At 36.4% G+C, this 25,444-nt stretch overlaps 1 pseudogene; it reads right to left on the bottom strand.

Moving 5' to 3' along the window:
- LOC121422835 overlaps positions 1-11,255 on the bottom strand; it is a 49,141-nt pseudogene extending 37,886 nt beyond the window's left edge.
- Positions 11,256-25,444: the final 14,189 nt, after the last annotated feature.

The raw sequence follows: 25,444 nt of genomic DNA, 5'->3' as shown, positions 1-25,444 counted from the left end.
GTCAAAAGAAAAAGATTCATCCAAATAGACACGCTGTATCTATGCAAATAAGCAGTAATTTGCATAAATTTGCATATTATGTCGATAAAGTATTAACAAGTAATTCAGAATATATATTTCACCAGAACTGCCCTAAAATTGAAAATAAAGACTTAGGGTAAGACAGGGAAGAAAATTGTCATAAAATAATTGGGATATCCTTCTTTATTATTACCTAATTTACATAAATTATGCAAATTATAATTTAAAACATAGTATTTTTTTCAGGAATCCTGAACTGTTTTATAAATAACAGCAATTAATACAAAATGTCAACATTCTACATGAAAAAGAATATATTAGCGAAAACATCTACATGCTTCATGACAGTATTAGTGTCTTAATTTGCTTAGAAAGAGGGCAAATGTGTCAAAATGTATGACGTGATATTGCGCTAAAACGAGACCAAACAGTCACACTCACGAATCGGACAATAAAGCGATCAATGGTATGACATAAGAGATAACACAATCTCAACACAATTGCTTCCATCGGCTTCTCGTATCGCCTTTGTTGGTATGTCTGCCACACCGTAATCAATGATACATACGGGCAAAATGCATTTCGGTATCGGGAAGAATCCTGAACTGTTTTATAAATAACAGCAATTAATCAAAATGTCAACATTCTACATGAAAGCGAAAATATTAGCAAAAACATCGATATGCGCCATGACAGTATTAGTGTCTTAATTTGCTTAGAAAGAGGGCAAATATGTCAAAATGTATGACGTGATATTGCGCTAAAACGAGACCAAAACAACCTCTATGTCACAGTCACACTCACGAATCGGACAATAAAGCGATCAATGGTATGTCATTAGACATGTTAGAGATAACACAATCTCAACACAATAGCTTCCATCGGCTTCTCGTATCGCTTTTGTTGGTGTGTCTGCCACACCGTAATCTTTGCTATACAGTATATGGGCAAAATGCATTTCGGTATCGCTAAAACACTATTAATTTGGTTTTATTTGTTTCTCTTGGAAAATTTACAGGAGACATTGCTTTGCAGGTTACTACTTAAATGAAGCTCTGGCACATGAATCATGACGAATGTACCCCACCTCAATCCATAATTTAACTTTGTTAAAATATATGTCTTTTGGAGACCCCGAAGTGGCAAAACTGCATTCCCGTGGCATTCCCGCTACTTTACAAAACCAGTTTGACTTGTATTATCGACTTGGAAAAGACAGATATATGAGACATCAGTTAACATGTTTCCTGAAGATAGTTTTTTGTTTTGTTTATTTAAGCCTACGTCCACGGGAGCCCTCCGAATTTACTCTATCCCCTCTCTGTATTTTGACACTAAATAAAAAAAAAATATCGTGTTTAAACGCCACCGGCAAGGCAAATTGCGTTTTTTGTATATAATAAAGCAACTTTTATATCTATATTTCATATTTATCTATATTAATATCATCATTAATGTTATTATTATTATTGTTCTGCAGTTTGAAATAATGATATAGCACAGTAAAGGCTATAACCCAACAGGAGCATGCCGAGGATATACCCTTTTCTCTTTTGGTTTTATGTATTCAAAAATAGTTTATTGTCCTTAGAACTCTTAAAAGATTACTTTTGTTTGTATTGATATCTTGGAATAGATTGAGGAGAAAATATTCTACAATTGACATGTAGAAGAGCTGTAGAACATTGAAAAAAGAAGCCACACGTAAGCTCTATAATACTCAAACACCGTTATTGCTTCCACTCTATGTTAAATTTAAATATTTTGAGAGCCCATTCGGAAAAAGATACATTTCTACTACACACAGTAAAGCCTCTTTACTTTCTCCTCTTGAAAAAAAAAACATAGAAGGAATTGTTTTATATCGCATAAAATAAGTTCGTGTACACGACGGTGGCCTGTCGAAGTTGCCCAACCCTTTATTTTGTTTTGACAATATATATTTACAATATCGTCTAAATGAAGCCCTCATCTGGAAAAGGGCACTTATTAAAGGCAGCATCTACATTATATAGAGGAGGCCCTGGTACCTGGAAGCGGGGGCTGAAGCACCCGCAAGATTTTCCGGAAGAGGGGGGGGGGGGTGCTGCGTGCAATATTCTCGATAGATAGCACCCCCTGGAATTCTAGCAGATGTGACAAAAAAAAGAAACGTTCCCCAAAAAACTTCATTTTGTAGTACAATCCTTTTTGTTTATTTGCCTATAAAATCTATTGATGTAAATTTGAAAATCAAGAAAGGTTCAATGTAAACTTTTGGTCCCAAGAAATTAAACCAGCTTCAGCCCCCTCTTCCCAGCGCCAAGGCCTCCTCTATATAATGTAGATGCTGCCTTTAATAAGTGCCCTTTTCCAGATGAGGGCTTCATTTAGACGATATTCTAAATATATATTGTCAAAACAAAATAAACGGTTTTGGCAACTTCGACAGGCCACCGTCACGTACACGAACTTATTTTATGAGATATAAAACAATGCCTTCTATGTTGCTGTTTTTTTCAAGAGGAGATTGCAAAGAGGCCTTACTGTGTGTAGTAGAAATGTATCTTTCTTCCGATTGGGCTCTCAAAATATCTAAATTCAACATAGAGTGGAATCAAGAGGGCCGTGTGGCTGTTCTTCAATTTACCACAGCTCCTCTACATGTCAGTTGAAGAGTATTTTCTCCTCAATCTATTCCAAGGTATCAATACAAACAAAAGTAATATTTTAAGAGTTCTAAAGACAATAAACTCTTTTTAATACATAAAACCAGAAAGGGAAAGGGTATCCTAGGCATGCTCCTGTTGGGTTATAGCCTTTACTGTGCTAGAGCACTATTACAAACGGCAGAACAATAATAATATTAGTAATAATAATAATATTTATAATAATTATAATAATATCAATAATGATGAATGTAAATATAAAAATATAGATATAAAAGTTGCTTTATTATACCAAAAATCGCATTTTGCCTTGCCGATGGCTTTAAAACATGATATATTTTTCATTTAAAGTCGAAATACGGAGAGGGGATGGGGTAAATTCGGAAGGCTCCCGTGGGCTTAAATAAACAAAAATAAAAAAATGTCCCATACATCTGTGTTTTCCAAGTTGATAATACAAGTGAAGTCAAACTGGTTTTGTAAAGTAGCGGGAATGCCGGGGAGATGCAGTTTTGCCACTTTGGGGTCTCCAAAAGATATATATATTAACAAAGTTGATATATGGATTGAGGTGGGGTACATTCGTCATGATTCATGTGCCAGAGCTTCACTAAAGCGGTAACCTGCAAAGCAATGCCTCCTGTAAATTTTCCATGAGAAACAAATTAGAAACAAATAAAACAAAATTGATAGTGTTTTACCGATACCGAAATGCATTTTGCCCGTATGTATCATAGGTTACGATGTGGCAGACACACCAACAAAAGCGATACGAGAAGCCGATGGAAGCTATTGTGTTGAGATTGTGTTATCTCTAACATACATGTCTAATGAGGCCATTGATCGCTTTATTGTCCGATTCGTGAGTGTGACTGTGACATAGAGTTTGTTTTGGTCTCGTTTTAGCGCAATATCACGTCATACATTTTGACATATTTGCCATCTTTCTAAGCAAATTAAGACACTAATACTGTCATGAAGCATGTAGATGTTTTCGCTAATATATTCTTTTTCATGTAGAATGTTGACATTTTGTATTAATTGCTGTTATTTATAAAACAGTTCAGGATTCTTGAAAAAAATACTATGTTTTAAATTATAATTTGCATAATTTATGTAAATTAGATAATAATAAAAAGGATATCCCAATTATTTTATGACAATTTTCTTCCCTGTCTTACCCTAAGTCTTTATTTTCAATTTTAGGGCAATTCTGGTGAAATATATATTCTGAATTACTTGTTAATACTATATCGACATAATATGCAAATTTATGCAAATTACTTGCTTATTTGCATAGATACAGCGTGTCTCTTTGGATGAATCTTTTTCTTTTGACTCAAGGAACATTTGTGCCAAGTGGGACATTTGTACTCAAAAATGCAGCGGTAAGCCCCTTTTTTGCAGTTAACAAGTCTACTATGGGCCCCTATACACAAGAATGCAATAACAGATATTTACAGATAAAACATTTAAAATAACACAACACATGCAAACAATGCAATAAAAGCAGAACTGCGAAGGCATCAATAATGTAAGGGTTCAAAACTAATTCACCTACTTGATGAGGATAAAATAATCGGTTTTAAAACAACAGCACAACTCAGGAACTTAACAGCAAACATATCAGGAACAGAAGACAGAGAACTAAGAGACTGGATTTTTATAGTGTCGTATCTGTGTCTGTGTGTCTCATGCCTTTATTAAAGGTCAAGTCCACCTCAGAAAATGTTGATTTGAAATCAGTCAAGCACAATGCTGAAAATTTCATCAAAATCGGATGTAAAATAAGAAAGTTATGACATTTAAAAGTTTCGTTTATTTTTAACAAAATAGTTATTATGATCGAGCCAGTTACATCCAAATGAGAGAGTCGATGATGTTTGAATTATACAATATTTCAATTTTTCAATTTATACAATATTTCACTTTGACGATTAGGACCTCCTTGCCTGAAGCACAAAATGTTAAAATAATGGAATTCCACGTGTTCAGGGAGGAATGAAACTTCATTTCACATGACAATGACGAGAAAAATAAGATATTACATACAATAAAATACAAAAGAAATAGTGATGTCATCAGTTCCTCATTTGCATACCAACCGAGATGTGCATAATTGTTTTGTGAAATGAAGTGAAACTTTGAAATGCCATAACTTTCATATTTTACATGCAATTTTGATGAAATTTTCAGTGTTATGCTTGTTGATTTTTTCTCTTTTTATTCAAATCAAGTTTTTGTTGGGGTGGACTTGTCCTTTAAAATACTCTCTATATTCATACCTTTGGCCTTCCTCGCCCACATCATTGTTGCTACAGTAACAATTTAAATCATCTTAAAGCTAATGCAATGAAATCAAAGAAAGTAGAAGAACCCAACTGAAATGTATAGTGATCCCATTCATAATATAAACCAATGAGGAATAAGATGAAGGCGATAAAAGATGTTTGGGTGATTATGTAATAGTGGCATTAGAAACTAAGGAGTCGGGTGAGGGATGGAATGAGAGGAACACCTGGATAGAGAAGGAATGAAGATGATAAAAGAGAATCAGAGGAAAAGAATCCAATGTGGAGAAGGATGAATGAACACTGAATATAATTAAACTCAAATAACCTTAGTTCAGACTGCAAGCGCATGGCTGTAAAGAAATGCAAATGAACTCAAGTCTAGACGGAATAGAAATGTAAAACAGGTGAAGAAAGCACAAGTTAAAGAAAATGAGAAAAAAATAGGAAATTACAAAATAACCATCCAACAATGATAAACATTGCAAAATTAGAGAGATTATTTCAATGGTATTCAAACATTCAAATACATAAATATAAAAAAGTTGGGCATTATCGTAATATTGGGAACCACCGTTCACGTCATACAGCAACGCTTTATTCAGTCACACGCACGGTTCCTTATTTCCACCTCTATTCATTTTGTACACAAGTGCGCGTATGCATATCGACGAGTGGTTCCCAAAACCACGATTTGGCCAAAAGTTGTAAGTGCCAGCGTGTAAGTTCAACGAGCCCAACATTTCGGCGATACTGAAACGAAATTTGCGGTAACTTTACTTGTTTCGCAAATTTGATTTTTTTTCTATGAAAACTGCAAAACTGAGTCATTAGATTAATATTTCAACATGTGTAATATTATTTCTCCTTCTCATGCACTCGCCCTCTCTCTCAATATTACTACCAGGACAAATGTTTGTTTTTGCGAGTGAGTGTGCATTCACCCTCCAGCAAATCTGCTTCTCAAAGTATACACCTATAGTCCAGGATAGGCCCCATAGAAACTTGACCAAACCTTGTTTTTTTATATATACAATATTTTTTGATGGTTTCTTGTCAATTTGAGGATGCTGATTACGAATCTGGATGATGCCACTCGTGTATAACCATGAGCATTTTCCGCAAATTGGCAAAATCCAATATGGCCGCCCAAATTATGCAAATTATACCCATGAAAATCCTAAAATTGTCCGCACATTGGCTATGGAATGCATGAAAGCGTGTGGCAGGAGTAAAATACACTCTGAAAAAATAATTGTTGACAAAATATTTATTTTCCTGATATTCAAAATGGCCGCCATAGTCCATTGTATACTCTATTATGTACAATATATATAAATAGGGAAAACCAATTTTCACAAAAATGAGCACTAAACCGCAAAAAATTGCGATGTGTTAACGAAGTAATATATGCAAATCATCATTACTAACGAGCTATATCATTTATTATGTCATAAATGGGAACATGTCTGTATTTTGATATCTAAAATGGCAGCCACTGGCCCAAACAGTATTGCGTACAATGGCAATGGGGGCCGAAAAAATTCACAAGAGTGACCACAGAAATGCATATTATTAAGATTAAACGAGTGGGATATTGAATAAAAACATAATTGTTAACGAAATATATTATCAATATGTCATGTATGTGATGAATGTTGTATTTTGATATTCAAAATGGCTGCCAAAGGACCTAAAAGTATTATCCACAATGACAAAGTGAGGCAAAGAAATCACAAGAGTAATCACTATTAAAAAATGCATATATATGTGATAAATTATACTGAAATACTGTTTAAAAACATATTTTCTAACGAAATATATCATTCAGGTTTAAAGTGTGTGTTAAATACTATATTATTACTTTCAAAATGGCCGCCAGAGACATTAACAGTATTTTGCACAATGCAAAGTGGTAAACCAATATTCACAGGAGTGAGCACCATAAATGCAGGTATTAGTGATCTATGAGTAAAATATTGTATGAAAGCATAATTTCTATTAAGCAGTTAAGAGATATCATTTATTCTGCCAGTTAGGTGATAAATACTGTTATTGGAAAGTCAAAATGGCCGCTACGGGCCCTTACGATATTATGCACAATGTGAATGGGAACAAATTATTTCAGCAGAATTTGGCTTTGCTTGGCCAGATGGTGCCAGGTAAAAATGGCAAAGAGGTAATAATGGCAGAGGTAAAAATGGCAGATACTGAGGTAAAACTGCCAGAGGTAGAAAATGGCAGAGGTAAAAATAGCAGAGGTAAAAATGGCGCAGAGGTAATAATGGCAGAGGTAAAAATAGCAGATGTAAGAACAGCAGATATAAAAAGAGCAGAGGCATAAATGACAAGAGGTAAAAATGGAAGACGTGACAATAGCAGAGGTAAAAGTGGCCGAGGTACACTATTAGAAAAAACAGTAGATTCTACAGAAGAAAAATAAAAAAAAACAGGTTTTTACAGAAAAAGCAACAAATAATTTTGAAGATTATAATATTAGGATGGTTTTCCACAATTTTTCTTAAATTTTACAGAACAGATATGTTTAAAAATAGGGGAAAACAGTTTTATTACAATAAATTTGTAAGGGTACATGCACAAAATACCAATTTTCTGTAAGTTTATACAAATGCATGCATGTAGGATTACACAGTGCAGTAAGATTACAGGGGTTCTCCAGACTCTGTTGCAGGGTTTTTTTTTTATTTCTAAGCATAAATTTTCTAACAGTGTAAAAAATGGCGGAGTTGAAAATGGCAAAGGTAAAGATGACATAAGCAAACATGAAAGAGATATGGGGTGCTGGTTTGTTAAAAAGCCGAGAAGAAAAAAGTTGTCACTCTAAAATCAAAGGGGAATTGGTTAAGGGGGAAAATGACTTAAAAAAATATTTCAACCAAGTGAAGTTCTTTTGACTCAGAAAAAGAATTACAGCAAAAATAATAACAATCAGATAATAAACAATGTTTTTTAGCATACCAAGCTAATTACAAAGAGGGTGATGCTTATGGCGTAAAAAATACCCAACAGCACTTCCGCTTCCAAGGGTTATACCATCAAGCCGTCTATATCATATTGGATGCAATGGTAAAGAAGGTTCAGGGTCTTCTTTTATGCAAAGAATCTGAACCAGACGGTCTCCCTCGATCGACCCCAAATTGGTTTACCAGTCAAGATTATTATTGATTTTCATAATTAGTTACATATTCAGTGCCAAGCCTGGGAACGCATGCTTATTGTCATTCAAATATTTAAAAAGAATAGTACAGACGACATTACAAATAAGGACATAATATTCAACCACAATCATTCGTGACAATTTCAAAAAATATTTGTCGTTTGATTTCTTTTTAAAAAGCCTTCACGGTACACCTCCAACGAATTCGTAAATAGCATTGTTAGGCCGATAAAGACATAATGATATGATGAAATGCCTAACCGTGACATGCACTTCTAATTTAATCTATGTACATGCGGGGGCTTTTTGACAATTCATTGCATCCGGGTTTGAGGCTGGCCATATTTTACCTAGAGCTGTCATTTTTACCTCTCCCATTATGACCTCTGCCATTTTACCTCTGCCATTATTACCTCTGCCATTATTACCTCTGCCATTTTTACCTCTGCCATTATTACCTCTGCCATTTTTACCTCTGCCATTATTACCTCTGCCATTTTTACCTCTGCCATTATTACCTCTGCCATTATTACCTCTGCCATTTTTATCTGTGCCATTTTTACCTCTGCCATTATTACCTCTGCCATTTTTACCTCTGCCATTATTACCTCTGCCATTTTTACACAGAGCCGGCCAGATGGTGATGTATGAGTAAAATATCGTCTGAAAACATGATTTATAACAAAATATATCATATCTTATGTAATTTAGGTGATAAATACTGTATTTCAACATTCAAAATGGCGACCAGTGGCATAAAGAGTATTATGTACAAGGGCAATGGCCGGGGGAAAAAAGTGACAAGAGTGAGCAGTAAAATGCATATAATTAAGATAAACTAGTGGAATACTGACTAAAAACATCATTGTTAATATGCCATTTATGTTATAAATGCTGTAATTTGACATTCAAAATGGCCGCCATAATCCCTATATTTATTATGTACAATGCGAATGGAGAAACTAATTTTCACAAGAGTGAGTATCATAAAATGCATATGACTGTGATATACGAGTAGAAATATTGTCTTAAACATGATTACTAACTAAATACATCACATATTGGTTGTGGAGGTAATAAATGCTGTACTTTGAAATCCAAAATGGCTGCCATAGGTCCTAAAAGTATTATGTACATTGTAACATTGGACATATAATTTTGACATAATTTGGCTTTGTTTGACTCTAAATATTGCCTATAATTGTGAATTCTGATGCAAGGGTGAAATGTTGTCAAAAACCATGGTTTCTAACAAGATATATCATAATGTCGTGTATTTAAGGTGATAAACACTGCATTTTTAAATTGAAAATGGCCACCATAGGCCCTTATCGTATAATATACAATTTGAGTGTAGACAAATAATGTTCACAAAAAGGGCATATGGCAGCCATTTTGAATGATGAAATACAGTATTTATCACCTAAATTACATAAGATATGATATATTTTGTTATAAATCGTGTTTTCAGACGATATTTCACTCATACATCACCATTTGGCCAAGAAAAGCCAAATTCTGTTGAAATAATTTGCATTGCGCATAATATCATAAGGGCCTGTATCGGCCATTTTGACTTTCCAATAACAGTATTCATCACCTAACTGGCAGAATAAATGATATCTCTTAATATAAATTATGCTTTCGGACAATATTCTACTCATAGATCACTAATACTTGCATTTATGGTGCTCATATTGGTTTCCACTTTGCATTGTGCATTATACTGTTAATGTCTATGGCGGCCATTTTGAAAGTAAAACTACAGTATTTAACACAAACTTTAAACCTGAATGATATATTTCGTTAGAAAATATGTTTTTAAACAGTATCCCATTAATTTATCACATATATATGCATTTTAGTGATCACTCTTGTGATTTCTTTGCCCTTCTTTCTCATTGTGTACATAATACTTTTAGGGCCTTTGGCAGCCATTTTGAAAATCAAAATACAACATTCATCACAATACATGGCATATTAATGATATATTTCGTTAACAGTTACTCGTGTAATCTTAATAATATGCATTTTAGTGATCACTCTTGTGAATTTTTTGGCCCCCATTGCCATTGTACGCAATACTGTTTGGGCCAGTGGCGGCCATTTTAGATATCAAAATACAGAAATCTTCCCATTTATGATATAATGAATGATATATCTCGTTAGTAATAATGATTTGCGTATATCACTTCGTTCATACATCGCGATTTTTTGCAGTTTAGTGCTCACTTTTGCGAAAGCTAGTTTTCCCTCTTTATATTGTACATAATAGAGTATACAATGGACTTTGGCGGCCATTTTGAATATGACGAAAATAAATATTTTGTCAAAAATTAATTTTTCAGTGGTCGAGCAAAGCAAGCGAAGAAATAATAATAAGTAATGATAATAAAATCAGTGATAATATTCATATGTTAATTACGATGATAAGAATCATGCTAGTTTATTTTACGTGCATAATATCAATACATTAAAAAATATTTTGTCCCATCTTGAAACCACAAGGGGGGGGTGGCACTTCCATCATCGACGAGTGGATACCAGGCTAGCCTCTTGTCGAGGCCATATGTCGGCTGCTTTCCGAGCGAACATGGCGAAGCAAGGGATATAGCGAAGCCGAGCGCCGTGCCAGGCCTTATTCGCGAGTTATAGGAAATCCCTCGCTTCGCTCGAAGCAGCCGCCAGGACAAGAGGCTATACTCCCCTACGTCCTGTACAGGGGATTTCAAGTTCAACTGTTCCTCCACTGGCCCTGACCATGACCCCTCCCCTGCACAGGCCAAGGGGTTTCAACTTCAACTGTCCCAACTTACCATTTTGGGGTCGCTCAATTTCGTGGGATATCCAAAGAAGATTTCCGATTCCCGGGCTGAGCATTCCTACATTGTCTGATATCTCTCCTATTTTTTGCGGCCGTTGCCGGGCCCGGGGTATACTGGTACAACCACACAATCTAAATGAAAGCTAACAAGTGGCAGGAACGGACAGAATGAAATGTAGCTTGTTCACTTGCTTGGTCGTGACATTGGATGAGAATTCAGATCCGCTGTAATACCGGCAACAGGTACCACTCCACCAATGCCATCGTGGTACGATGTTCACTTCGTAAATGACATAAGTGATCATAAGTCAATCATGCAGCAATGGCCCAACCCAATGTGTACCGTGTGCAGCGCATTTGATGGGAAAAAGTATGAGAAAAACCAACTTCCCTCCCATTTCACACGTGAAACTTCACGCTTTGACATCTGACTGTGCAGAAGATAGTCGTAGTGCAATCATAATTATTGCTCTCTTGTAAAATATCATAAATCTGAGTGCTTATGTTATCCACAGAGATTCTGATGAAATCAAGCCTGTTAATTAATCCCCAAACCTCGACCCAGTACGTCTGTAGGCAGACAGACCCTGATTGAAACTTTGATCTGGCAAGCGTGTCTCCACGCAAAGGCTAGCACATACAAAACTTGCCTTCAGTACACAAGGCATAAGTAGGCTGCACATTCAGACCCTTAACTCGAGTGAAGGGTTTGCACAGCTGACTAACCTCGACCCACTGTCAGATCCAGGAGGGGAGGGGGCACAGCCGGCCAGGGGCGTAGCTACGGGGGTAAGAAAATATAAAAAAGAAGCAGAGAGATTGAAGGAAAAAAAAAGAAGAGGAAAATAAGTGGAGGAAGACGAGTGAATAGAATAAAGCGAGGGAAGACATGCAAAAACAAAACAAACTTTCATGTCACTCTATAAAATTTTCACACGCGCTTTGCACTCGCATTGCGTTTTCGATGAGATTCATATCTTGCCTAAAGGGCTGATATGGATATTAAAATCTCGGCTTAAAATATCAAGCTTTGAAGTCAATATACAAAACATATTTCAGCTCGGATATCGAGCTTTCATTAATCATTTTTTAATTAATAAATTGATCTTTTCAAGTGTTATGTAAAATATCCGCTTTATGGTCTAAATATGAACATTTTTAACGTACGCTGTGCGGTCGCATAAATTGATTTGCCAAGTTCCTATTGTCTTCATGTATTCCATACAGTTCTCATAATATCCCTTTTCGGATGTGATGTCGATACATAGGCCCCGGGCGTATCAGTTACTTAGTACGCTGCGTGCTCGCATTTTGATTGGTGAGTTATGTATATACCTCTATATTGATTTTTATACTGGGATCTTATAACAGACTTCATAAAATCCCATTTTTATTACAGTTTCATGAATTCCTAATATCTAAAATTTTCAGAATGATATCTCGTCAAGTTTCATAAATTCATAAATATTAGGAAGAATAAATAGAGAAAAATCAAACTAGCATAACGCTGAAAAGTTTATCAAAATCGGATGTAAAATAAGAAAGCTATACATTTTAAAGTTTTGCTTATATTTCACAGATTTGCGCACAAGTCAGTTACATTGAAAGGGCACAGTTGATGATATCCCTCATTCACTGTTCCTTTTGTTTTTTTATTGTTTAAATTATACAATATTCTTTTTTTTTACAGATTTGACAATAAGGACCAACTTGACTGAACCATGTTGTATTAAACAATGCTAATTCCACGTGTTCAGGGAGGAATTAATCGTTGTTTCAATTGACAATGAGAATATTTCATATAATAAAAACAAAAGAAATAGTGAGGGGATGATGTCAACACTCTCCTCATTTGCACACCGACCATGATATGCATTATAATCCGATTATCCATTATAATCCTGCATCCGATTTTGATGAAATTTTCAGTGTTATGCTTGTAGGATTTTCATATTTTTTAATCAACTCAACTTTTTGTCCGGGTGGACTTGTCCTTTAAGTTAAGTATAACTGCGGGCTTTGTGCATCGTGCCTAATAAAAGCTGTGACCGCCACAAGCTGTGCTCTGAAGTCCGATTCATCTAATAATGTGTTACATCTGACGCCCATTAAAACACGCAGTTTGACGACGAAAAGGCCATAATTATTTCGAATTTAGAATGTATGCCCATGTATAGCAGGATGTACCCACCCCCGGCGAAGAACACACCATTATTAGGCAAGGCAATCCTGGGTCTGTAGGTTACACTTCGTAATTCAGAAGGTTCTTTATTCCGAAGGTTCGTAATTCCGAAACACGTAAATTGCCTATACCTCGATGTTCGTTAATCCGAAAACGTAATAATGTCCGTTAATCCGAACAATTGTGGCGTTATTCCGAAGATTCGATAATCCGAAAACGAAATAAGGTTCGATGTTCCGAAGGTTCGTTAATCCGAAAACGAAATAAGGTCCGTTGTTCCGAAGGTTCGTTAATCCGAAAACGGAATAAGGTTCGTTGTTCCGAAGGTTCGTTAGTACGAAAACGGAATAAGGTTCGTTGTTCCGAAGGTTCGTTAGTCCGAAAACGAAATAAGGTTAGTTAATCATTTAGTTTTCAGACTACGAACCTTCGGAATTACAAACCTCATTTCTTTTTCGGATTAACGAACTTTCGGAATTACGAACCTCACTTCGTTTTCGGACAAACGAACCTCATTTCGTTTTCGGACTAGCGAACCTTCGGAATTACGAACCTTCGGAAATACGAACCTTTGGAATAACGAAACTTCGGAATATCCGAACCTTCGGAATAACGAAGCTTCGGAATTACGAATGTATGCGAATCTGTAAAGCACGAAGAGTCAGAGTTTAACTTATCAGTGTAAACAGGGCTCTTTTCCGAATTCCCCTCGTGTGAAATTATTTATAAAAAGGGTAGTGCGCAGGCGCGGCTGACGTCTTCTGCATGCACGCTTTGTCGAGATGGACGGGTGGGGATTCCCCACAGACTGATCTGAAAGGGATTCGCCGAGCAGTGGTTTTTCACTGGTGTTTGCAGTGCAAACCGTCTCGTTTGAGCAAAGTGGCATATCGTGGGTCACGTCATGGGGGGGGGCACCAGCAAAAATTTGATTTACTTAGTTGGCACGCGAAGCGCGCTCAATAGTCAAGTATACCGACCTAATAGAGACATTTTATGGACTGTGCCATTAAGAGGATATGTATCTCACTGATCAAAAAACGCGAGCCCGACCTGAAAATTTCTGATATTCAGACCTGAAAAGGGACAATATAAGCAAATTTTTCAAATCATGATAAGTGCCTGTCTGACTAAACAAATGATGCGAGCGCGAAGCGCGAGCTTAAATTTTTGTATATAGTGACTCCAAACGGACATTTTAAGAATGTGTTTTAGAATTCACGAAAGGCATCATATCTCACCCATCTGATGTCAGCACCAAGCGAATGCTGATTTTTGTAGAATTACATCTAAACCCATGTTCAAAGCAGTTTTTTTTATTATGATACGAAACTCAAAATATAATCAACTATTGCGGGCACGAAGCGCGAACTGATTTTTTTTTAAACTATATTCAGACCTGAAGGGGAGCATCCTAAGGCTTGTTTGTATGAATTCATTAAGACTATGCGTTATTGCACTAACAAAATGATACAAGCGCAAAGCGCGAGCGTAAAATTTTTGATATTCAGAGCAGAAAAAAAGGTCCATTGTAAGGACTGTATTTAGGAATTCATGAAGAGCAGGCATATCTCACCAATCCACTAATGCGAATCTAAGCATGAACTAGAAATGATTTATATTCGGACCTTAAAGGGGGCAATCACTTTAACAAGTCATAAAAAGAAGCTTATGTCACTACATAAAGCTCAAACTGCGAGGAAATAAATTTGGTATATCGAAGTACCATAGAATCCCCTTGATCAGTATCAGTCATCTCATTAAACAGACAATGCGATTTCCAGGAGTGATGAACATAGGCCCTAACCCAAATAATTATGTTTAATAACTCGGATATGAAAAAAATGTTATGTGATTATGATGTAAGATATACAATATACAATACTAGTAGTTTCTACTTCTTCCCCCATTACGTAAGTCTTTCTTCTTTTCTCCCCTTCATCTTTTCCCCGTTTTTTGCCAAGCCGATTGAGGTGGGGGCGGGGGGGGGGAACGTGCCCCCGCAGTTACGCCACTGTGCATGTAGACTAAAGAACTTAAATGAATGTTATCCTCCCAACTCCCTGCTCATGTCCTCGCGCAATTGCTCATTCTTCACTCTTAAATCGAATCAATTGTCCCATTTGTTGGATAAATTTACAATCAGGGTGTGTGTATGCAGACTAACATGATAAAACCGCACCGTTTTCTTTCATCCCATCAAATTGTAATCGAGCTTGAGGTAGGGGCGGATCCAGGATTTTTCGAAAGGGGGGGGGGCACATTTTTCCGAGGAAAAATTGACAAGAAAAAAGAAAGGTTTTAACCAAACATTAAGGGTATTTCGTCCACAAAAAATAATAAAAGTCTTCACTTTCAAACGGGGGTGACCCAAATTCCTTAACTTCGAACTCGCAATTTTTGTAACCATTCCTAAAAAATATTCATATTATTTTTCAAATAATTCATCCCGTAAAAATCCTCGCTACGGGTCTCACAGTTACTGATGATATTGTATGATGATGCTGCAAAAAGGCAAATGGGCGTAAACTGGAAATTGTAATTTTCCACTGATCTGGTATTCCCCACCATGCGCATGCGCTCTTCATTATCTATAGGAATATATGAAATTGTGTTTTATCAAGTGTAGCATGTGTTTGATCATGGACCTATATATAGGTCCATGGTTTAATCAACTGTCTTCCACTGACAAGGAAGCAACTCGATTGATATTAATTGATATTAATTTTTTTTAATTGATTGACTTAATATGGCAGGTCACCAAAACAGTGGCAGATCTAAGGCAGGGGCGGATCCAGCTTTCGCCGATAGGGGGGGGGGGCAAAAAATGTTCACCCACATTTTCCCTGATCGACCGCTAAAGGGTTTGTCCGAACAGTCACTTCTTAATTTTATTCTTATAAAACAACATACCTATGTAATCATCTCATAACCCCTATTTGAATAGTGCGAGCGCGAAGCGCGAGCTATTTTTTTTGTGGAAATTTCATGTATTTTGTCCTGAATATTGAACATTCTGTGCAATGTTTGTGATCCTGAACAAGCTGAGAACCACGAACATAACTTTTTAATATACGTTCTGGCCTAACAGAAGGGAGGGGGGTGTTAAAGACTCAAGTTTGCAGTTATAGCCATAAAGACGATAAATTATCATTTTATTCGGCTCTTAATGAAAAACAAGACAGCATGTACAATGCAAGATTAAGAAATAGTACAAAATACAAATAGTTTTTAGACCCTTTCTTACCCAATCAGGTAGCCTGGGTAGGGAATAGGTCAACTAAATGGCCATGGCCCACAGGCCTTCCCTCCCACACCTGGGGCCCGTTGCAGAAAGAGTTGCAATCAATCGCAACTCTAAAAATCATGCGCAACTTGATTTTCAACCAATCAACAGCGCGCATTTGGGACTTGCGATTGATTTTTTAGACTTGCGTTTAAACGCAACTCTTTCTGCAACGGACCCCAGATTGGGTGAACAAAGATCATTACATATAATAGAGTTACCAAATGGAATAACATGATAGTATAAAACAGGTAGGTGCACAAAAAAGGAACCAATTTATGTTTAAAGTAACCATAGAAAACCAGGAGGAACAAATTTTGATTAAAATAATTATGTTGATAACTCTGAAATTGGAAATCCTTTCGATTATTTTATTCATTTTTATCTATTCAATTGCGATTCATTTTGTTTATTTCTATCAATGCCATTTATGTTAAGTATTTATGTTATAAATATTTAGGTATTGTGTTTTTTTAATTATCGGAAAATAAATAAACAAACAAGCCAGAATTAGGGAACAGTTGAAATAAATAACTTTACAACGCATGAGATTAAAGATTTAACAAAATCAGAGTATTGAACACCATTTAGAAAATAAAAATGGGCTCGAAAATGTGTTGTGGATCTTTATACATGTTTTGATTTATCTAAGTGGAACTTAAGGATCTCTTGACGACACCCACATATTTCAACCATTATATAATGCAAGCGCGAGCTGATAATTTTTGCCATTCCGACCTAAAAAATCCCCTGACATTTTAAGCACTTTTTGTAATTTTAACGGGATAGGTATAAAACTATAAAAATTATTGATGCGTGCAGAATAAATGAGATTCAGACCTAAACAAAAATGGACACTCATGATTTGTGAATCATGAAATTAATGGCTAATTGGTCTTCCTACATTTTTTATTAACCAAGTGCACACCTAGTGTTACCAATAATGCATATAGCATTTCCATTTATTTGAAAGCAGGATAAAAGAGCATTGTAGATTAAATGCCTTGCTCACGGGCATAGGTGCCGCGGCCGGGGATCGAATCCCGGACTTTCCATGTATAGCCAGGCGCCTTAGACCACTCGACCACGGCACTTCCACAGCACCTCCATTAATAAAGCGAGCTCGATATTCAACAACGAACAAATAACAAAGACAAAATTGATTAGATTATTTTTGCTTTTTAATTATTTACACAGAGTATGAAATAAAAATAATGTCAGTTCTGAGTTATTCCAAATGACATGAATGATTATATCCAACGTGTCCAAGTTGGCTGGCAAGTGTTCCTTAAATTAAAGTCCACAATGGTGACGACGATGAAATTGATGTTGAAACACGATCTCTGTAACGAGTTGAAATGTCCGTGAAGACGAAGTTGATGATGATGATAAACAGTCAATATCAGCGATCCATGGGTTAACAAATGTTTTTTTAAAACATGTTGATGATCTCGATGAGAACGAGAATTCCTCTCTCAAAATAACTGCAAAGTTCTTTTATGGGGTGCAAATAATTCCACAGAAAATAAATGTTGTATGCTAGTTGGAAATAAACTATGCTCTGACATTAAGTCTGGTGTGAAACTCTGAGTTCTGATATGATAGGATGATGAAGAAACTGCCAGCGCGAGCTGAAAACATTTGATATTGATATTCTGATCTGAAATGGGATCAAATTAAGCACTATGTAGGAAAATTGCGAAGTGGATGTCGATCGCATTAAGAAATGATTCAAGCGAAGCGCCAGCTGATATTTGTTTACCTATATGACTGGGACATTTAAAGGACAATATTTTTTGTCATCTTATGAAAATGATGAATATCTTTCTATTCCTCTTCATAAGCACGAAATATTCCATTCTGAAAAGGGGGACAAATCAGTTATTAGAAATTCATGGCAATGTTAATATCTTGTTTATCTAATGAGCCTTTTGAAACGAGTTTTATCGATAGGCCTATCTGCCTATTGAGGCCTGAAAACTACACATTTAAAGCATTTTTGTAATTATGAAGAGGGGGCATGCGGGTTTACATAATATGTTTAAACAAGTCATGCAAGCGCTTATCGCAAGCCGATATTTTTTAACTGAAAAGTGTAACTTCTTTTTTTCCGCCATTTTACGGCCTCCTATGCATAGAGCTATTCATGCAGCGCTACTCGGCCGTTAATCACGTTGATGGCGTGCAGGACACCCACGGATACATGTGCAGGAGAATGTCTTTGATGAGCGCGCAGGTGCAGTAACGCTGTTTGGGTAAATAACGGAATACGGTGCCATTGCGACTAGGCCTATCAGGGGTCGGGCGGGCCGTTACGAGTCCGTAAATTGAACATGGGTATAGTACCTCCTTCTTACTTTTCTTTCTGTTTTTCAGCGTTTCTCTCAAGTTAAAAAAGACATTTTTTTGGTTGCCAAAACATAGCGGGGGCGGGGCTGTTTTAATAGTTCTGTATCTGCATAATTTCACAAGATTACACTGGAAATAAGCTTGATCAAGCTTTCGTCGGTTGTTCTCCTGTGCCAGCCTATTGTCAATGCTGCTCTCTATATATTATGAAGAGCTTAGTTGCAAATGGGGTTAAGTCAATTTTTCATCAAATTTGATTTTTTTTTGGGGGGGTCTCAATGTACAGGCTTTTAGCTCTTTGAGATGTAACCAAAGAAAAGTTGAATTTACCATTAAAAAGATTTTTAAAAATGGCAATTTTTTTTTCAAAAGGGGCTAGGTCTACTTCAGTTTGATTAAAAAAGGGGTTCGGTCCACAAAGATTTATTTTTGGAAAAGAATATTTAAAAAAAATATGAAGACAGGTAGATTTTTTAATACCCAATGTTATGTCCTCATGGTAGGGTACCAATCAATCAATAATCAACCAACAAATCAATCAATCTGTGGCGTGTGATACGTCGGAACCAAAACCCAAGAATCAGACCGAGTCTAGACTATAGTGTTGAGGAAACTGACTGGTTCAATCTGCAATTTAATACAGAATAAACAATACTAGTGTAAGCTAAAATTACTACATGTCATGACACATATACGTATAAGACAGTAATGGCTACAGATTTCCAAACAACAACCAAGAATGACCTTGACAAGTTTCAAGGACACATCATATAACGTAAATGTTATGTTTTGATTATTGTATTGATTATTGAATTTTGTACCCTAAATTAAACCTTTCTGTAAAACTGTTTTCATAATAAAAGAAATCAACTAATATTCAAATGCGTATCCGTTTACTTATTTATGTTTGCATGGCTTATTTACAATGAAGACATCACGTGCCCGAAGGCGCCAAATTCAAGTTACATACACAACTAGGTACGCCACGTACGCTTCCTATGACACAATGCACGTACACGTATACGGCGTTTTCACGAGAACAAATTCACTCAGCTTACATAACTTTGTCATATTAATTCGTAATAACTTAAACCATATTTCAACATAATAATTGGCTTATCTCATAATGTAACTAATAAAGTTCAAAATAAACAAAAACAATACTTACATCATTGGGCTTGTATCACAAAAATTAGGGAAATTAACAACTAAACTGATAGGCGACACTCTTTCCATGACTACAAAATCAATGCGCCCTCAGTCAGTGAATACAAATCTAAATAAAAAATCGATTTACAAGATAAAACAAAACAGTATTCAAAAGAAATAAGAATTACTAAAAACCTTATCCTGTACACGACACAATCATTCGATCAACCAATCATCAATCATCAATCAATCAATCACCCAACCAATCAATTATCAATCAATCAACCAATCAATCAATCATCAATCAATAAATCAATCCCCAACCAATGAATGAATGAATCAATGAATGAATCAATCAATCAATCAATCAGTCAACCAATCATCCAACCAACCAATCAACCAATCAATCAATCAGTCAATCAATCATCCAACCAATCAATCAGTCAATCAATCATCCAATCAATCAACCAGTCAACCAATCAATCAATCAATCAGTCAATCATCCAACCAACCAATCAACCAATCAATCAATCAGTCAATCAATAAATCAACCAATCAATCAATCATCAATCAATAAATCAATCACCCAACCAATCAATCAATGAATCAATCAATCAATCAATCGAGTTGCTTCCTTGACAGCGAAAGACAGTATAGAATCAAACACATGTGACTAGGTCTGATCAAAACAAAATTATAGGTATTCTAGATAATGTAGAGCGCATGCGCATGGTGGGGAATACCAGATCAGAGGAAAATGATAATTTCTTTATTACACCCGTTTGCGTTTTTGCAGCATCAGCAGATTATCATAATTATAGCATAATGATTAATGTTTCCCATACAGCATCAATATTAGCTCAGAAGGCCTGAACATGAAGGAAGTATGCCAACTAAAAGGCCTATTATTTTATGATCTCTCTTCTTTATTGGTTTGCTTTTGTGTGTGTGTATCATTTCAATGCTGCGACCGATCATGGATCATTGTAACGACCCCCCCCCCCCCCCCGATACATCCTATTGTATGTAAATTAGGGGAAGGGTGTCGATGAGTCGCGATAAGACCCGTAGCCAGGATTTTAAGGGGTGAATTATTTTAAAATTACTATAAATATTTTTTTAGGAATAGTTACAAAAATTGTGAGGTGGAAGCACGATTAGAAATTTTGGGTTATCTAGAATGTAGTGAAATTTTCTTCCTATTTATTATTGAACTCCTAAAATTAATTGTTAATTAATTCTAATATTAACTATATTATTTTGATATTAATTATATACTAATTATATATGTATAAATTATTAATTATATGATTTTAGTATTATTTAATATTAATTATAACCTGATGAACCTCATGTCAAAATGCAAGCACAAAACGTGACTTAAAACCAAGTTGAATTCTGAAAAAATGAACCCTCAATGAACATGCGAGAGCAATGCGCGATCGAGCGAAAAATAATCCCCTTGACCTAATAACCCGAAGGCAGCCTCATGGGGAGCAGTACCCTCCCCCCCCCCCCCCGCTACATTACAATTTGTTTGGATGAAAGAGAGCTAGGTTGAGTATTCATATACCTTGAAACTGTTTTATCTATTTTAGTCTGCATACATGGACCGTGACTTAAAATTTAACCAACAAATGGGACATTTTGATTCGATTTAAGAATGGAGAATGAGCGCGAGAACTTACTAAAATGTCCATAGTATAAGCATGGGAGTTGGGAGGAGAATATTCATTCAATGTGTTATAGTTTTTCAGTCTACACTTTGAAAATCCCAGACCACTTTCCTCAAACGAAACGATTTGCGCACAGACTAGCTTCCGTGAAAGCTCGGGGAATCCCCACCCGTCTGTCTCGCCAAAGCGTGCATGCAGTTCGCCTGCCGCGCCTGCGCACTACCCTTTTTGCTAAATTTCACTTGCGGGGAATTTGGAAAAAAGCACCGTTTACATTGATAAGTTAAACTCTAAATCTTGTGCCATACCTTTTGACCCACGATTGCCTTGTCTGATAATCGTGTGTTCTTCGCCGGGAATGGGTACCTCCTGCCATACATTCTAAATTCGAAATAATTATGGACTTTTCGTCGTCAAACCGAATGTTTTAATGGGCGCCAGATGTGATTTGACACATGAGATGAATCCGACTAGCGGCCACAACTTTTATTATGCATGCATAAAGGCCGCAGTTATACTACTTACCATGGGTGGAAATCCCAGGGGGGACAGGAGGGACGTGCCCCCCTACTCAAAATAGTAGGAAGGACGCAATATCGAATGTTCCCCCTACTATTTTTGGTATTATGATGGTTAGAAAAACATCATTCAAAATCGAAATAAAACATGTATTTTCGTCGAAATGACCTTAAATAATTTATTTTGGGTGATAACCTTTTTTTTAATGCTTCTCAAATTTTCCAGCCCCTTGTCCCCCACCTTTTGGGAGAAATTTTCGACCTGCTTATTACATATACTTAAATAGTGACGGAATTGGAGTGATTCGGCCTTAATTTTTAACGGCTGATATTCTCTCCCAAACTTTGAGATCGAGCAGGCAGAGCATGGCATATTAACTTCTGAGTAATTTGGGGCATGTTTTGAAACAAAATGTTTCAGGCCCGTATAGGTTAGATTAGATCATCAGGCTAAGCGAAAACTAAACTTAGGCTTAATCTAGCTAGGCCTCGTGGGAAGACCCCGAATCAGGGGATCGACTTACCATCCGATTATCTTTTTTTTTGCATGGACCCCCCCCCCCCTCCCTTTAAAAACCGTTCCGCGGCGCCTGTATGGGGCTATAGCTTTCGGCCGTTTTGGTGTTGCACGTAAGAGACGAAAATGGTCTAGGTACGGGAAATAACAGGCTTGATTTTATCCCTTCTATCAGAATCTCTAGCTGTGGTGAGTGTGGATAGCATAAGTAGTCAGGTTTATGATATTTGACAAGAGATCTTATACATGAGAGAATAACATGTATAAGTATGACTGCAGTAAGACTAGCTTCTTGCAGTAAGTCAAAGCATGAAGTTTCACTTGTGAAATGGGAGGGAATTAAGTTGTTCTTCCTCATTGTTGCTCCCATAAAATCCGCTGCACACGATGCTATAGATTGGGCCATATGTTTTTCGACTCATCCTGTTACATCACTATTGCCATTTATGAAGTGAACATAAGACAGGACAATGATGGAGTGGTGTTGCCGGTACCGTACAGCGGATCTAATTCTCATCCAATGTCACGACCAAGCCTGCCGGTGAACAAGCGACATTTAATTAGTCTGTCCGTTCCTCCAGCCACTTGTTAGCTTTCATATAGATTGTGTAGTGTTGTGTGGTTGTACCAGTACACCGGCCGCAGAGAACAGGAATGATATCAGACAATGTAAGACTGCCCTGAGGAATGCTCAGCCCGGGAATCGGAAATCTTCTTTGGATATCCCACGAACTAGAGTGACCCCAAAATGGTAAGTTGTACAGTTGAAGTTGAAATCCCTTGTTCTGTACAGGGGAGGGGTCAGGGCCAGTGGCAAAATATTTTTATACTCCATCTGATCTTCTCCTGGTAACTTGAAGCCTGGGCTTGAAGCCTTTTGATATATTTAATATCTATGTAATAAATATCTAATCCGTTTCCACGTTTTTTCGCTCAAAGTAACAACTTATGATATTTTCTCCTAATGGGAGTCTAATTTTCTACAAGCTCTGATTTTTGTCTCACCTGCATAGCAGAGTGAGACTATACTGCCCGCCCATGACAAAAGGGAGTATGGGACATTTTTTTCAAAATTCACTTTTTCATCCCAAACTGTTGTAATAGTCATGTTACACAACCTGCACCATATTGCAACTCCCTTATTACCATAATTAATGAGTTATTAAGATATTAAAAAGGAAGTATCTTGAGTTTCAAGAGTTAAACCCACCACAGAAGGGAGTATGAGACAAGAGCGAGTTAAGGGTGGCTTACAATCTCAGCTTATCCCCTAAACAAACAAGAGTAGGAAGCCTGAATGCACAGACACAATACCATGTCATCTTTAGATACTTGTAATGAAGAGCTTAGCTGTCTTGTTTGCAAAGAAAAAAACATGACAGAAGAAAGCAGAGCTTGAGTTCAATGCTACTTTATGCATTGCTTGATTATTTAGCTTTTCCCTGAAACAGGCAATGCATATTAATTATATTAGGTTGATACAATTAATATCTAAATTCTAAAATCTCTATCATACTGGATTTTATGAAGACGGTTCTATGTGGTACTTGCACTAAGCAGTACCAATCGACTTCATCATACATTATGATCTGGAAATTGGCGTCTCTCGTTTCCATGGCAATCATTAAACTACCAACCCCCTTTTTTCTATATCAAGAGTTATCAATAATTAGGCTATTGTTTAGTTCTCTGCTTGAAAAATAGTGAGAAATACAGCAGACCAAATACACGATATATACACACTTGTCCATGAACATGGACTCAAAATACATATTTACATATTTATGATTGAGGGTAGCCAACAGTTACCATGGATATTTTAAAAACATGTTAATTTTGTTGTCTTTTGTTTTGGGGTTAAGATATATTGCTGTTTGAGCATTTCCCACAAAAAAGAAGACCCATTTTGAATATTTGCTTCCTTTTGTCATGGTTAAAGAGAGGGAGTAACTTCAGGAAACCCAGTACAAAAGGAAGTATGGGACATTTTTTCGTAAAATATGCCGGGCAACCACAAAATTCATAAGTGGTCAAATAGTATACAGGACTGACTACAAAACTGGTACAACAGCTTTGGATCAAATTCAGGCACTTCTTGGGGCTGTTGAAAAAACACGTTTTGCTTCATAAAATGAAATCACTCTAATGTCCCATACTTCCTTCTGTCATGGGTGGGCAGTATAGGCGCCGCTTTTCCGACGGCGGCGGCGTCAACATCAAATCTTACCCTGAGGTTAAGTTTTTGAAATGACATCATAACTTAGAAAGTATATGGACCTTGTTCATGAAACTTGGCCATAAGGTTAATCAAGTATCACTGAACATCCTATTAGAGTTTCATGTCACATGACCAAGGTCAAATGTCATTTAGGGTCAATGAACTTAGACCATGTTGGAGGAATCAACATCAAAATCTTAACCTGAGGTTAAGTTTTTGAAATATCGTCATAACTTAGAAAGTATATGGACCTAGTTCATGAAACTTGGACATAAGGTTAATCAAGTATCACTGAACATCCTGCATGAGTTTTATGTCACATGACCAAGGTCAAAGGTCATTTAGGGTCAATGAACTTTGGCCGAATTGGGGGTATCTGTTGAATTCCAATCATAACTTTGAAAGTTTATGGATCTGATTCATGAAACTTGGACATAATAGTCATCAAGCATCACTGAACATGTTGTGCAAGTTTCAGGTCTCATGATTAAGGTCAAAGGTCATTTAGGGACAATGAACTTTGGTCGAATTGGGGTTATCTGTTGCATTACCATCATAACTTTGAAAGTTTATTGGTCTAGTTCGTT

The sequence above is a fragment of the Lytechinus variegatus genome, chromosome 10, assembly GCF_018143015.1.
Source record: "Lytechinus variegatus isolate NC3 chromosome 10, Lvar_3.0, whole genome shotgun sequence".
Classification (NCBI taxonomy): Eukaryota; Metazoa; Echinodermata; class Echinoidea; order Temnopleuroida; family Toxopneustidae; genus Lytechinus; species Lytechinus variegatus.
This window is presented reverse-complemented; position numbering and strand designations above follow the sequence as displayed.